Source organism: Polypterus senegalus, chromosome 14, assembly GCF_016835505.1.
Source record: "Polypterus senegalus isolate Bchr_013 chromosome 14, ASM1683550v1, whole genome shotgun sequence".
NCBI classification, from domain to species: domain Eukaryota; kingdom Metazoa; phylum Chordata; class Cladistia; order Polypteriformes; family Polypteridae; genus Polypterus; species Polypterus senegalus.
The window spans coordinates 32,082,718-32,096,250 of NC_053167.1; the positions used below are offsets into that span (position 1 = coordinate 32,082,718).

A 13,533-nucleotide genomic window follows, 5' to 3' on the forward strand; every position below is an offset into this window, starting at 1 on the left:
AGACAAGGAAGTGAGACAAAAGAACAGCTGCTGTACAGGCTTTTAAATGAATGACGCCCAGCGCAACCTGCAGATCATGTAGCATGGCAGCAGCAGCTGCTGGCTTGAAGGACAGCTGCTGTACAGGTTTTTAAATGATCGTCATGTAGCACGACATGCAAATCACGCAGCTCGTTAGCAGCAGCTTCTGAACACGCTTTTAAATACTTGACGTGCACAGTGACATGCAGATCCGCATCTCCTTAGCGTGCGTTCAGCCCAAACCCCCCCCCCAAAAACAACCGGCATAGATGCAAAATGGCAAGCGTGATACTTGCATCCCTTGGGCAAGTGCAGTGAGTAGGAGTTAAAGCCCCCATATATATATACAGTGCATCCGGAAAGTATTCACAGCGCATCACTTTTTCCACATTTTGTTATGTTACAGCCTTATTCCAAAATGGATTACATTCATTTTTTTCCTCAGAATTCTACACACAACACCCCATAATGACAATGTGAAAAGTTTACTTGAGGTGTTTGCAAATTTATTAAAAATAAAAAAACTGAGAAAGTACATACATAAGTACATAAGTATTCACGGCCTTTGCCATGAAGCTCCAAATTGAGCTCAGGTGCATCCTGTTTCCCCTGATCATCCTTGAGATGTTTCTGCAGCTTAATTGGAGTCCACCTGTGGTAAATTCAGTTGATTGGACATGATTTGGAAAGGCACACACCTGTCTTTATAAGGTCCCACAGTTGACAGTTCATGTCAGAGCACAAACCAAGCATGAAGTCAAAGGAATTGTCTGTAGACCTCCGAGACAGGATTGTCTCAAGGCACAAATCTGGGGAAGGTTACAGAAAAATTTCTGCTGATTTGAAGGTCCCAATGAGCACAGTGGCCTCCATCATCCGTAAGCGGAAGAAGTTCGAAACCACCAGGACTCTTCCTAGAGCTGGCTGGCCATCTAAACTGAGCGATCAGGGGAGAAGGGCCTTAGTCAGGGAGGTGAACAAGAACCCGATGGTCACTCTGTCAGAGCTCTAGAGGTCCTCTGTGGAGAGAGGAGAACCTTCCAGAAGGACAACCATCTCTTCAGTAATCCACTAACCAGGTCTGTATGGTAGAGTGGCCAGACGGAAGCCACTCCTTAGTAAAAGGCACATGGCAGCCCGCCTGGAGTTTGCCAAAAGCCACCGAAGGACTCTCAGAACAAGAGAAACAAATTTCTCTGGTCTGATGAGACAAAGATTGAACTCTTTGGTGTGAATGCCAGGCATCACATTTGGAGGAAACCAGGCAGCGCTCATCACCAGGCCAATACCATCCCTACAGTGAAACATGGTGTTGGCAGCATCAGGCTGTGGGGATGTTTTTCAGCGGCAGGAACTGGGAGACTAGTCAGGATAAAGGGAAAGATGACTGCAGCAATGTACAGAGACATCCTGGATGAAAACCTGTTCCAGAGCGCTCTTGACCTCATACTGGGTTGACGGTTCATCTTTCAGCAGGACAACGACCCTAAGCACACAGCCAAGATATCAAAGGAGTGGCTTCAGGACAACTCTGTGAATGGCCTTGAGTGGCCCAGCCAGAGCCCAGACTTGAATCCGATTGAACATCTCTGGAGAGATCTTAAAATGGCTGTGCACCGACGCTTCCCATTCAACCTGATGGAGCTTGAGAGGTGCTGCAAAGAGGAATGGGCGAAACTGGCCAAGGATAAGTGTGCCAAGCTTGTGGCATCATATTCAAAAAGACTTGAGGCTGTAATTGCTGCCAAAGGTGCATCGAAAAAGTATTGAGCAAAGGCTGTGAATACTTATGTACATGTGATTTCTCAGTTTTTTTATTTTTAATAAATTTGCAAAAACCTTAAGTAAACTTTTTTCACGTTGTCATTATGGGGTGTTGTGTGTAGAATTCTAAGGAAAAAAATGAATTTTAATCCATTTTGGAATAAGGCAGTAACAACAAAATGTGGAAAAAGTGATGCGCTGTGAGCCAGGATTGAACAAGGAATCTTACCTGTACAAAGGAAGGACAAGGGAAGATTAGGGCTTCCACACAGACACCCACAGGGCATGCTGGAACCTGTAGTTCCATGAGGCAGCCCTTTGGGCCTCCAGGAGGAGCTGCCAGGATTCACAATCTATCAGGGACTTTTGTGCGACCTTGGGAGTGCTTTCAACGGACTATACCCTAGCACAGCAAATACTCCTGGGTCATAGATAAAAGAAGCTGCTCAACCTCATCCAAGCGAATTGGAGTCAGGTGTGGGGTATGGAAAAAGCTCACCTGGGAAGTCCAGAGGAGAACAAAAGACAGGAAGAAGAATTGTATTTGTGTTTATGTCACTGTTGGAAGCCTTTTGAAAAGGTAGTTGTGAGAATAAACCTTTTATTTAAACTGGGACTTGTGTCTGTGAGGTTGTGTCTGGGGTTTGGAAGGATGTAACACCCTCTAGTGATCACAGTACATTATAAGAAAGTAAGCAGAGACACAAAGATTTGGGGCACCTGTAGACAAACCCCATATAATTATGATGAAAAATAAATGTGGTTTACAAATGCCATAGTGAAAAAAAAACATGTCTTCTATCCATCCATCTCTTTTCCAACCCGCTGAATCCGAACACAGGGTCACGGGGGGTTTCTGCTGGAGCCAATCCCAGCCAACACAGGGCACAAGGCAGGAACCAATCCCGGGCAGCGTGCCAACCCACCGCAGGACACACACAAACACACCAACACACCAAGCACACACTAGGGCCAATTTAGAATTGCCAATCCACCTACCCTGCATGTCTTTGGACCTTGGGAGGAAACCCATGCAGACGCGGGGAGAACAAGCAAACCCCACGCAAGTCTAAATCTTGAATACCCGACATGGCAGATCTTCTGTCTTTATGAACTTCCGGCAGGAATGGCAAGTCGAAGTGGACAGAAACTGGCAGTGACGATGCTGGTGTTAAAACCATCAATCTTCTAGTCTGTAGAGGGAGGAAGAGAAAAGGTGTTAGTATACAGTGACAACCTATGGAGCGAGAGGAAATTACCATGACTTGAGCCTTAAGCGCATGCACATGACAATATATATATACAGTATATCTAAAATTCTAAGGGTTTTTCTGTCTGTCATGCAAAAAGTCACAAATCACTGGGCCTTAAACCTTAATCTAGATCTCAATCGAGAGCTTCTGCTGTGCTCCACGTAATGTAACCCAGGAGTTGTTTGTGCAGGCTACCTCAGCCTGACTGAAAAGAAGACAACTGTGGTGTGGGAACACAGCATTGCTGACAGGAAAAGATCCATGGCAAGCTCCTCTGAGAGTGAAATACAGAGTTCATTACAAACTCCAGTCAGAGTGCAACACAAAGTAATACACAACTCTGTCAACAAAACGTCTTCAGCAAGTTTACCAAATTCCTCACATTACCAAAACACAAACTTCAGGGTCAAGGCTTATTGACACTTTGAATGCAGAAACTCAAAGGAAAAATGCAAAGAGTTCAATAAATTGTAGCAATTATGTGATTATGAGATTAGTTATACTGTACACCTGAGAGTATTGTGGAAATGACGTAATCCTGTTACACAAAGGCTCAAAAAAAGGATGCAGGTCTCAAAAAACAAAAGCCCTAACTTCTATGAACTCTGCAGGTCTGCACCAAGTTTTCAGGCCTTGGCACCTTAGGCAGCCTGAGTTCAAACTTAAGAGGTGTTAGGGTATTTAATATATTTATATGTGCTGTGTTTTATTGTCAGCACTGAATTATTGTTTTTCATATTTTTATGTATTCCATTGTTTGTAATTGTATTTTATATGTGCTGCCATGTTCTGTGCTTTGGGGGGGGATTGGCGGCACCCTGACGTCAATGCTACTAGAACCACCCTCCATCTATACAGGGCTGTGAGGAGAGATCTAGTAGTAGTTCATCGCACTTGGTTGGAGTCTATTTCGGGAGTATTGCTATTTCTTTGCATTTAATGGTTTTTGTGAATTATTTGTTTTTGTTTTCTGGGTTTTGCATATTGGGACGTTTTCCTTGTATTATCTTTTTGGAAACTCTTGGTATTTTGAACATTATCTATTCTTTTCCTTATTTAATAAAATAAATCTTCAATTTATAAAGGTTCATCATTTTGTATGTATAAGCTAGAGTTTTTCACAGCTTCTCTCTTATGAGATTTTTTTTTTGTAATGTGGGAATGTTAAGAACATTTTAAACTTGAAAGCAGGTTCCCCCACTTTGGGCCTAGCCTAGGTGAAGACTCGGGTACCAGGTACTGGTTGAGTTGAGGTGAACTTCTTGTGGGCTGCTCACTGAAGGCCCTGGCCTGCTTTTTGTAGGCCTAATACACTTTTTGCCATGTTAAAGACTCCTGCTTACAACAATTCAAATATGATTCCTCTAGTTAAGATATGTTTGTCTTAAATGAGAACATTCTATAAAGCTGTCCATATCCTCCAGAGTAAATTTAAGTGTAGTACTAATGGGATCCTATAATTACCAAAAAATATATGAAACACTGGTAGTAATAATAAATCACTTCTCACTGAAAAATAACATTTTTAAATAAAAGACCAGAAATGGAGATGTTAGTCATAAAAACAAGCAAAGATTCATAATCAGGAAGTCAAATAAGCACTATGGTAAAGCCAAAATCAAAGACAACAAAATTAGAGTTGAAAATACTGTATGTAGATCAGAAGTAATCTACCAGGAGCAATAACTAAACAGACAATATTTTTTGTAATTTTACACAAATTTGGATAGACATCTGATCCTAGAAGTGAAACCCAAACAGCTCCTAGTCAATTCCTTAGTATCACGATCACAAAACTTCATAAAATGTTTACTGCTGGGAGGTCATCCACTTCCTCACTTGTGAAGACCTCAGAAAAAGTCAAGTTTAGGGAATCTTCTATTTCACTGTCTGTATCTTTCAATTCTACTTTACTGTTTTTGATGCACTCCACCTTCTCTTTGACTATTATTTTACTACTAAAATACTGGTAGAATCCCTTGGGGTAATTTTTCCCCTTATCTTCTATATTCCTTTCCAACTTTCTTTTAGCCTCCCTGATATCCTTCTTAATGGTTGCCCTCATTTTCTCATACGCTCTATGATTCACTTTGCAGTCATTAGTCTTATATGCCTCATGAAGCAGTTTTTTTCCTTTGCAGCTTCTATTGTAACTCTTTATTAACCGACTGTTTTTTTAGTTTTTTTTTTAATAGGAATTTTTTTTTTTATTTCCTATTAACTCCAAATTTAGATATATACCTGTCCTGCATGACATGTAAAACATTTCTAAACCTGTTCCACTGCTTCTCGACTGTCTCCACTCTTAAAAGCTTATCCCAGTCTATCCTCCTTAGACTTTGCCACATCTCTTCAAAATTTGGTCTACCAAGGTTAAACTTAAAATTTTAGTCTTTGCATCTGCACTCTTACAAAACACTGAGAATAGTATTATATTTTGGTCACTTGACCATGGTGGATCAATCACCTCTACACCCTCAATTCAATCCTGATTATTACAAAATACTAAATCCAGACAAGCTTTGCCCCGCGTTGTTGCTTTAACATACTGCATTAAAAACAGCCACTGAATACTTCCAAAAACTCCTGCTCTTGTGCTCCTCCTTTTAAAAGGTTATCCCAGTTAATATTTGTATAATTAAAGCCCTCCATGACTATAATATCCCCTTGTAAATTTGCCTTTTTAATATTATTAAAAAAATGTGTGTTGAAATTACTATCTGCTTTGGGTGGTCTATAACACACTCTTAGTTAGAAGCTAGTAGAAGTTAGTAGTAATTTCATGAAATGAGAAAAGCTCATGTAGTAAGTGTGATCTGTTATGAAAACCAAAAAGAAAAGAAAATCTGCGTTGACCTTGGACCTCAGAAAACACAATGGACCAACACCAGCAGATGACATGACACCCCAAACCATTACTGACTGTGGAAACTTTACACTGGACCTCAAGCAATGTGGATTCTGTGCCTCTCCTCTCTTCCTCCAGACTCTGGGACCTTGATTTCCAAAGGAAATGCAAAATTTACTTTCATCAGAGAACATAACTTTGGACAACTCAGCAGCAGTTTTGTCTTTAGCCCAGGTGAGGCGCTTCTGACGCTGTCTTTTGTTCAGTAGTGTCTTGACACAAGGAATGCGACAGCTGAAACCGATGTCTTGCATACGTCTGTGCGTGGTGGTTCTTGAAGCACTGACTCCAGCTGCAGTCCACTCTTTGTGAATCTCCCCCACAGTTTTGAATGGGTTTTGTTTCACAATCCTCTCCAGGGTGTGGTTATCCCTTTTTTCTACCACATCTTGTCCTTCCCTTCGCCTCTCTATTAATGTGCTTGGACACAGAGCTCTGTAAACAGTCAGTCTCTTTAGCAATGACCTTTTGTGTCCTGCCCTCCTTGTGCAAGTTGTCAATGGTCGTCTTTTAGACAACTGTCAAGTCAGCAGTCTTCCCCATGATTGTGTAGCCTACAGAACTAGACTGAGAGACCATTTAAAGGCTTTTGCAGGTGTTTAGAGTTAATTAGCTGATTAGAGTGTGGCACCAGATGTCTTCAATATTGAACCTTTTCACAATATTCTAATTTTCTGAGATACTGAATTTGGGACTTTCATTAGTTGTCAGTTATAATCATCGAAATTAAAAGAAATAAACATTTGAAATACATCAGTCTGTGTGTAATGAATGAATCTAATGTACAAGTTTCACTTTTTGAATGGAATTACTGAAATAAATCAACTTTGTCATGATATTCTAATTTTATGACCGGCACCTGTAAAGAGCTGGATGTAACTGAATGTGAACAGGTGCTTACCATCCTGGGGCTGCGGTGTCTCTCTCCCTCATCCGTCCCCTCTGCACTTATGGGGACAACATTCACTGACGTACACATAACAAACAGTAAACGGGACGATGGAAAACGTGCACTCAGCACACACATCGAATACATTATTACTATGTAGCCCCGCTACAACTTTGGCCGTCTCATTCATAACTATTAATTTCAAGAGTTTCAGTGCAGCATTAGCAGATTAGTTTAATATTTTGTAAAATCATATATTTTTTTCACACTAGTACTTCTCTTGATAGACATTATTACTTCTACTTTACATTTATTTATTGATTTTTACTGTTATTTATCATTAATTGATCCATCACAGTTAGCTAATCACAGACCAGTGTCTCTCCTCTCCTTTTTATCCAAAACAATGGAATGTCTAATAAAATCCCTTTCTTTCTTCTATAGAACAAACTGCTTGATCCAAATCAATAGGGCCACTTCCGCCGAGATGGCTCTATTTACTACTGTCAACATATTACAGCATGCCAAAACTCCCAACATGTCACCTGTCCTCTTCCTACTAGATCGCTCCTCTGCCTTCAAGACAGTCAACCACCAGATCCTCCTTGCCACCGTCTCTCACCATAACATCACTGGGATTGTCCTCAGGTGGTTGGACTTCTACCTCTTGGGCAGATTCTTACCTGGTAAGGAGAAATGTCAAGGGTACAACGGGCAAGAACAGGGGTGCTCCAAGGATTGGTGCTGGATCCCCCTCTCTCTCTATACACCTCCTCACTAGGCCCTATCATCATGCCCCATGGTTTTTCTTATGAGTGCTATACCAAAGCTACACAGGTGTACCTGTCTTCCCCTCTAGAGGATAGCATGATATGAACTAGAATCTCTGCATGCTTCACTGACATTGCAACCTGGATGAAGGAAAATCATATTCAGCTCAACTTGGCAAACATCGACCTTCTTGTAAACCCAGTTGCTCCATCTATTCAACGCCTCATTTCTGTTCAGCTTGGCCGATTATTGCTAACACTTGTCTAGTCTTTAAGCAAACATGGGATGGTACTCAATGAAAAGCTGTCCTTTATGGACCATTTTGCTACTGTCTCTCGGTCTTGTATATTCATTCTATACAAAATCTGCTAGATAAGATTGTACTGTATATGATAGAATATGAAGCACAGCAACTGGTCCAGGCTTTGATCATGTCATGTCTGGACCAATACAACTGTTTGATGGCAGGTGCACTGGCATGGGTCACAAAGCTGCTGCAGATGGTTCAAAATGGCAGAAGAGCATCAGCTGTTCAACCAGCCGAGGTTGGCAGATGTCACTGTCCTCTTCAGATCACTATACTGTCTTCTTATAGTGGTAGGTATTAAGTTCAAATAAGCTGTAGATATGATATCCTAGGAACTGAACCACACAAGAGCTAGCCGGCATGGCTCAGATTTTATTAAATTCAATGAAATAACCCCTTCTGCTGCCCTACACGTAAAACTTTCAATACGTCATTTTAGATAGATAGATAGATAGATACTTTATTAATCCCAAGGGGAAATTCACATAATCCAGCAGCAGTATACTGATACAAAGAAACAATATTAAATTAAATAGTAATAAAAATGAAAAAAAAGAAAAAAAAAAAAAGGCAGACAATAACTTTGAGTAATGTTAGCATTTACTCCCCCAGGTGGAATTGAAGAGTCGCATAGCGTGGGGGAGGAACGATCTCCTCAGTCTGTCAGTGGAGCAAGACAGTGACAAAAGTCTGTCACTAAAGCTACTCCTCTGCCTGGAGATGACACTGTTCAGTGGATGCAGTGGATTCTTCATGATTGACAGGAGTTTGCTTAATGCCCGTCGCTCTGCCACAGATATTAAACTGTCCAACTCCTACAATAGAGCCTGCCTTCTTAACAAGTTTGTCCAGGCGTGAGGCGTCTTTCATCTTTATGCTGCCACCCCAGCACACCATCGCGTAGAAGAGGGCACTCGCCACAACCATCTGGTAGAACATCTGCAGCATCTTACTGCAGATGTTGAAGGATGCCAACCTTCTCAGAAACTATAGTCTGCTCTGACCTTTCTTACATAGAGCATCAGTATTGGCAGTCCAGTCCAATTTGTCATCCAGCTGCACTCCCAGATATTTATAGGTCTGCACCCTCTGCACACAGTCACCTCTGATGATCACAGGGTCCATGAGGGGCCTGAGCCTCCTAAAATCCACCACCAGCTCCTTGGTTTTGCTGGTGTTAAGATGTAAGTGGTTTGAGTCGCACCATTTAACAAAGTCTTTGATTAACTTCCTATACTCCTCCTCCTGCCCACTCCTGATGCAGCCCACAATAGCAGTGTCATCAGCAAACTTTTGCACGTGACAGGACTCCGAGTCATATTGGAAGTCTGATGTATATAGATTGAACAGGACCGGAGAAAGTACAGTCCCCTGCGGCGCCCCTGTATTGCTGAACACAATGTCAGACTTGCAGTTCCCAAGACGCACATATTGAGGTCTGTCTGTAAGATAGTCCACAATCCATGCCACCAGGTGTGAGTCTACTCCCATGTCAGTCAGCTTGTCTCTAAGGAGCAGAGGTTGGATGGTGTTGAATTTTAGTACTTTAGTTGTCAATTACCAGGACCCAGATTTACTACCCAAGCCTATAACTCATATCTCTCTTATCAGTAATTGCTGACACATTTCTGTATGTTAGAATACCCAGAAGGTTCTGTGTGGTTTATTTTCTCCATCATTCTCACTGGTTGGAGTTTTTGTTTTCCTCTCCTCCCTGCCCATTGAATATAAAGCCTTATTAAGCTAGACATTTACTGTACATTACAATTTGTTCAGTCCTAAAAAACTTTAATAAGTATATGTCACTTAGTAGTTCATTTTACTTTTTGTACTTGTATTGTGTAATCCATATTTCAAGTCATCTAGTTCAGTGTTTCTCAGACACTAGCTTCATGCTCGCTCGTCTGTCTCTGTCTTTGGGATGCCAGCTTTCAGCAGATGAGTAGCTCAGGCATTCCAAATGTGTGTTACATAGACGATAATATACATTTATCACCATTATTAGTTCCTCACTCATTGGTCAAGAACCTTGCCTTCAGTTCAAAAGCTTGACCCTGTGTGAAGGGGCTTCCCATTTGTGGACCACTTTCAGTATCTGGAATTATTTATGTACAATATTTTAGTAAATTCTTGGCCATCAGTACAGATTATATGGGGTAAGTAACATATGAAAAAAATAATTTTTGGGGTGGAAAACTCCTTTAAATTAAAAGAATATATAATTCCTACATTAATACATTCTCTTAACTGTATAAATTACATTTGATTTATGTAACTTTCTCATGTGGAGGAGAAATAAGAATAAATGTATTTTTTTTCATTCCTGTCACTTCATGGGTAGCAGTTGATACCTGTGAGAATATAAATACAATTAAGCATTTGGGAGTGAGACTACTGAGCAGTTAAGAAAACAGGGTACAGATGTGTTTTAAGGACAGAATAAATTGAGTAGAAGGACTCTGAAATTATAAAATATGTTAAATATGTGTCGTCCTACAAAATTCAAAAGCCATTTTGACCTGTGTGTGTATGTAATTTAATAATTATAGGCCCTGGGGCAAAGCAGTGCACTGGGGCCCCTACCTACACAACTACTTGGCAAGTCACAACGTACATAGATTAGCATGAGGCCCCCTCGCAACTGCCAAGAGTGCCTATGCGTTAAGATGGACCTGATGCAAACAGTATTTACGATTGTCAAGCAGCAGCGATGAGAACAGGCAGCTTGTGAGACATGAGAGAAAGAAGTCGGTTGTCATTCCTAAAAAAAATAGACTAAACAAAGGAACAAAACAGAAAGTACTGTTAATTTGGGAAAAAGATAAATTGGTAATAATATGCACTATAAAAGGAGGAAGGCAAATAAATGTGTAAAATAATGATGAAATTGTCAAAACTTAAGAAATATGGTGAAATGGGTCACAGAAGAGCAAAAAAGGTGTACAGACTAAAAAAAAAACACGAAGGCAACACAACGGCCGGTAGAAAGTAGCTTGTTTCTTACTTCTTTATCATCATCAAGCTTGTGCTCTGGTAGGATAATAAGCTGTCATCTATCCTCACTTATATTTTTGAGAGAGTGTGTGCATGTATGTATGTTTGAGTGCGCCACCGCGTATACGTACATGTATATTTAAATAAATTACTTCATCTCGTATTCTAAAACCGCTTTTGCAGTAAAGACGTCCTTGCTTCCAGCTACTGATTCCAACATTTCCTGTATCTGAAAACATTACTCGTGCAGAAAAAAATTGCAAATCAATATCCCTGCTATTTCCATGACTAAACAAAGCAGACTACAAAAACTCCAGTCAAATTAAACGGTTCCCACGGCGCATATCGCTTGCCTTTGGTCAATCCGTTTTTAAATAGACCAAAAAAACAATTAGAATGGAGTCTGCAACAAGACAAACATTATGTAACTTATCTGATGAGGATAGATAGGTCGATATTTTTCTTCGGAAGTTGTTCAAGATCTCGACATTTAAGGATTTATTCGAAACTCGCTCGTAAATGTTTGTGCCAGGGATGAGTCATTCAAGTATGAGCTGGCATTACATCACCGGTGGCAGGGGCTCCTATATAAGTGGCAAGACTGCAAATTCGCATTTTTTTTCAACTAGTGCGACACCTTAAAGAGACTCCATTCATTACAGCGATCGGCGCCGACGCTACAGTATCTTTGCTTGGAGGTAGTCTTCCAGGAGCTATGTACAACGCAAAGAAAAACGTATACTTTTCTGACGTAAAAAGAATCAACTTTGATTTTTCAAAATCCCATGCTAAAATCATGTTTTATCGGTGGTTTGAACATTGTGGAATCAGAATCTGAACTCGATCCAATATCATCCACTTGCAGAGCCACAGCACCATACGTCACCGCAGTTTCAGACCCGCAGTTGTCCAGTTCTATTTACATGGAAGTAAAATTGGAGCAATTAAGTTAGGGAATAACTGTGGATTCAAAATTCACAAAAAAACGAAACATTATAATTTAGACATTCTAAAAGGCTAAGTATAAATGTGTAAATTTGCGTTCTTTATGCATGAACATCATTATAGTAAACTATGTGAACATACAAAATCTCTCGTGGCCAAGTCACAATGATAATCGCATTTTGTTTGGGCTTTCAATTAGTTTCTTCGTTTAATTTAGAGACACTCCCATACTCCTCCCAGCCTGCTTGTCAAGTTGAAAGTTCAGTGTGGATACAGTTTCCTGTAGAGCTGCAGATGGGTATTCAACCAATAAAATTGACTTGAGAAAATGTAAGTTTAGAATTTTAAGCAACTTACATTGAATACACAATTGTAAATCAAATAACATCTTATCGCGGTTTACGAGTGTCAGGGCTCGCAACAGATTTCTACAGAACCACGATAGACAGTTGACATTTTTTCGCTTTCGTTATCGCCAGCTGGTATTCATGTAATTTGTTCTTACCTACGTAAATCTCAGAGGTTAACTATGCTCGAAAAGTCTCGCCCACCGTACATTTATTTGAATAAATAAGTAGGGTAATTCACGGGTATGTTAAATTTGTACAGTGTGGATTAAATTAAAGTGCCGTGAATTGTGCAGTCAAATTTTGTTAAGAAATGGTCTAAAATATCTTAACTCTTCTTCGGCGTAACACTCGCTTCTGTCGCAGTTTTTAAACGTCATGCTGTGTGAGAAAGACTACAGTTTAACCATTCTTAGTGATCTTTAAATTGCCTGTTTTTTCATATGCCTAAAAATTAGGATGACTAGTATATGTGTTTAAAATACAAAATGAATATGGTACACATAACGAGAACGTACGTCAAAATGACAAAACAAATCCATACTTGCATAGAATGAATAAAGACACCACTTTTTGTAGATAATTGATAATATAAGTATATTTACTCTGTGGTGCTGCCTGCATAACCTCGCGTTTTATAAAATTAACTGATAGGCCGATGACCAGTTTTCTAATTAGATTTCACTCCAAACTTTACTTTCAAGGTAACACTTTTAGTACGCATAGAACATAACTGAGAATCATTTAAGTGTTGAAAAATACATACAGTTACAGCTAAATGTGTATATCGACATATACCTATTTTATCGTGATCTTTGTATTCATCATTAACGTTTTTGTGCCTAATTTAACTATCTTTTACTTGTATAGTTAGGGTTGCCAGATTAGAAATACGGGGCACTCTTAAAATCAATCTCTCTCTCTCTCTCTCTCTCTCTCTCTCTCTCTCTCTCTCTCTCTCTCTCTCTCTCTCTCTATATATATATATATATATATATATATATATATATATATATATATATATATATACAGTGGGTACGGAAGGTATTCAGACCTTCAATTTTTCACTCTTTGTTATATTGCAGCCATTTGCTAAAATCATTTAAATTAACTTTTTCCCTCATTAATGTACACACAGCACCCCATATTGACAGACAAAAAAAGAATTTTTGAAATTGTTGCAGATTTATTAAAAAAGAAAAACTGAAATATCACATGGTCCTAAGTATTCAGACCCTTTGCTCAGTATTTAGTAGAAGCACCCTTTTGAGCTAATACAGCCATGAGTCTTCTTGGGAAAGATGCAACAAGTTTTTCACACCTGGATTTGGGGA

The 13,533-nt window shown here is 39.8% G+C and overlaps 1 protein-coding gene across 1 annotated transcript in view; it reads left to right on the forward strand.

Moving 5' to 3' along the window:
- Window positions 1-12,081: 12,081 nt before the first annotated feature.
- cyldb (cylindromatosis (turban tumor syndrome), b) overlaps window positions 12,082-13,533 on the forward strand; it is a 36,616-nt gene continuing 35,164 nt past the window's right edge. The window contains exon 1 of the mRNA XM_039734836.1: window positions 12,082-12,182. The gene's annotated coding sequence lies outside the window, so the exon portion shown is untranslated. The remainder of the gene's footprint in view (window positions 12,183-13,533) is intronic.